Here is a 2,854-nt window from a genome sequence, read left to right as displayed (position 1 = left end):
TTTTATCTATAATTCCCTTTAAAGCATAAAAATTTGACATAGCAAACTCAAGACCATTGTCAGTACGAATTGTTTTGATATTAGTTTTGAAATGATTTTGAACGAAAATAGTGAAGTTAATGATGTGCTGACACACTTCAGATTTGTTATGCAGCAGAATAACCCAAGTATAACGCGAGTAATCATCAACAACAGTCAAGAAATAACGAAAACCTTGCATAAAAATTATGGAACATGGTCCCCAAATATCAAAGTGTACAAGATCAAAAATAGCAGAGGTAATGGTATTACTTAAATTGAAAGGAAGTTTTCTCTGTTTTGCACAACTACAAGTGTCACATACATGATGAGTATCAACACTAATAAAAGAGTATTGTTTTCTTAAGACATGTAATCTTTCAAGTGAAGGGTGTCCTAGTTTATAATGCCACAATGTTTTGTCCGTGATATTACAATTAATAAAAGGAGCAAAACAATGCGATTTAGAATGGCTAGAAGCAGGCAAGGTAGTGACAAGGTACAAGCCAGCGGTGGCTTTAACTGTACCAATCCTCTCTTGGGTGAGATTGTCCTATATAATGCAGTGGGTTGAAGTGAAAGTTAAAGTTCATTTAAGTTGGTGTGTGAGTTTAGAAACAGATATTAAGTTTAATTGAAAATGAGACACATATAACACATCAGACAAATAAAACTTATCAGAAAAAACGTACTAAACCAGAATATGTGGCATAAGCAGTTTGGCCATTTGGAAGACTAATTAAGACATGTTTAATTTAAGTCTAAGTAGTAAAAACGTTCAAATTGTGACAAACATGATCCGTGGCACCAGAATCAATAATCCAAGATTCTTTTATAGTAGATAGTGAAGAGAGAAACTTACATGTTGAAGAATGCTCAGTATTGGGATTTCATCCACAGAGAAGATGTCGACTTGATTAATTTGAGTGTGAGAGGTAGGATCCTCAAGGTTCTGCTGACACAAAATGTTGGTAAAGAATTGGCACTGCTGTGATGTAAGTTGTATCCCCTTTACATCCTGTTCTTTAGGAAAAAGCTCAAAAAAAAGTGTCAGTAGTAATCATAATATTGGCTTGGGATGTCCAATTGTTGAATTTGTAAACAGGAGGCAACCCATGCTTTTTATAACAGGTGTCGACAGTGTGGCCAAGACGATTACAAAAAGTGAAGACTTTTCTAGTAGAAAAAACCTTTGAGGTTTTAACATTCCCAGAAGGAAAACCCACTTTGCGAAAACAAACAGCCTCAGTATGACCATATTTACCACAAAAATTGCATGTAATAGTGTGACTACTATTAAGACTATGAAGACTAGGGTTTTCATTAAACATTGCCTAAGAGATTTTGAAACCCAATCAAGATTTTGAAAGAGAACAGAAAAGATAACCAAGAACAACAAAGGGGGAAATAAACATCAGAGAGAAGCGCAGCAGAGCTCTTCATTCGAAGAGCTCTGATACCATATTACAGTTAATGAAGATGAATATTCCTTGTCTGATGTGGTGCATCAAATGGAGCGCACGTAATTGCACGAAATCGCAATGGAGAAAGGGAGGTTCTGATGAACCCTAATTGCAAATGAAAAAGAGACAATGACTTAAGCATAAAAGAGAGAAAAGCTGAGAAAAGAAAATACAAAAGAAATTCTTATTTACTTGTGTATTAGAGAGTAAAATACATGGTGTATATATAAGAAAAAGACTAAGACCTAGCTGAAACAGAAAAGGAAAGTTGGGCTAAACAAACAAAGCCCAATAACTTAAAACAGAAAAACTAAATATGTTAACACATGTTTCATTCTCTTTTAGCAAAAAAACATAATAAACTTATTTTTTTAATTATACATTGGTATTTGTTGAACAAAACATTATATTCACTATACCTATAAGCAAATTATGTTTAAGAATGTCTATTGGTAAAACACTTTCAATACAAGAGTAGAATCCATATATATCTTAATACCTATCATGCCCTTTGATTTCTTCTGAACATGATGTGATCTTTTTTTTCAACTTTAGACTATTGACTCTAGAAGGGGATGGGGTTTGAATGGTCATACTTTGTCTGTAAAATGATAGTTTTATGAAAATAATATATCATGTAAGACGCAAGTGTTTCGCTTGACAGACAATATAACGTTGTGCGGTCTTCTCTTAAGTCTAATAAGACACACATGAGAATAAATGAACATGTACAAAAATTCAAATGATACACATAAACTAAGCTAAACTCGTACTTCAATAAATATACAAATGCTTATTCTATGTTTGTAGGGAATGTTTGTTTGTTTAAAAGATTCATTCAAGATTAAATATTAAACAAAGACTGAAGATATCTCGAGACACGAGCTAAAACTGTTTTCTTTGTCAACATCCTGACACAAAAAGTCTTTCAACTCTAACCCAACTATCTACTTTGTAAGGTATGTGCTTAACCATGAATTTGTGCAAAAGACTATATTACATAAGGAGATAAACATTGTTAATTATTAAGGACGTTGCAAAGAAAAAGGAGCACAAATCAAAGTTGCATTAAATGCAATAATCACGTAATACCTCCTCATTCGCAAAACAAATATGTATAGAAGTTAAAACTGTTAGAATGTATGACTTTAAACTAGGGGGGGTGAATGGTTTAAAGGGGGTTTTCGCAAACTTTTTAAGATAGAATGAAATTCTTCGCAAGAAACCAGATTTAGAAATACAGTTTGCCAAGAACAAAACTCAAAACAGAAAAGCAACAGAAAAACAATTATTTGTTTCGCAAAAACAATCGGTTGTTTATATCAGTAATATAACAACAATTGAAATTAAAGAGTTTAAGGAAGAGAGAAATG

The sequence above is a fragment of the Phaseolus vulgaris genome, chromosome 4 (assembly GCF_000499845.2).
Source record: "Phaseolus vulgaris cultivar G19833 chromosome 4, P. vulgaris v2.0, whole genome shotgun sequence".
Lineage (NCBI taxonomy): Eukaryota > Viridiplantae > Streptophyta > Magnoliopsida > Fabales > Fabaceae > Phaseolus > Phaseolus vulgaris.
Note: the sequence above shows the minus strand (reverse complement) of the source record.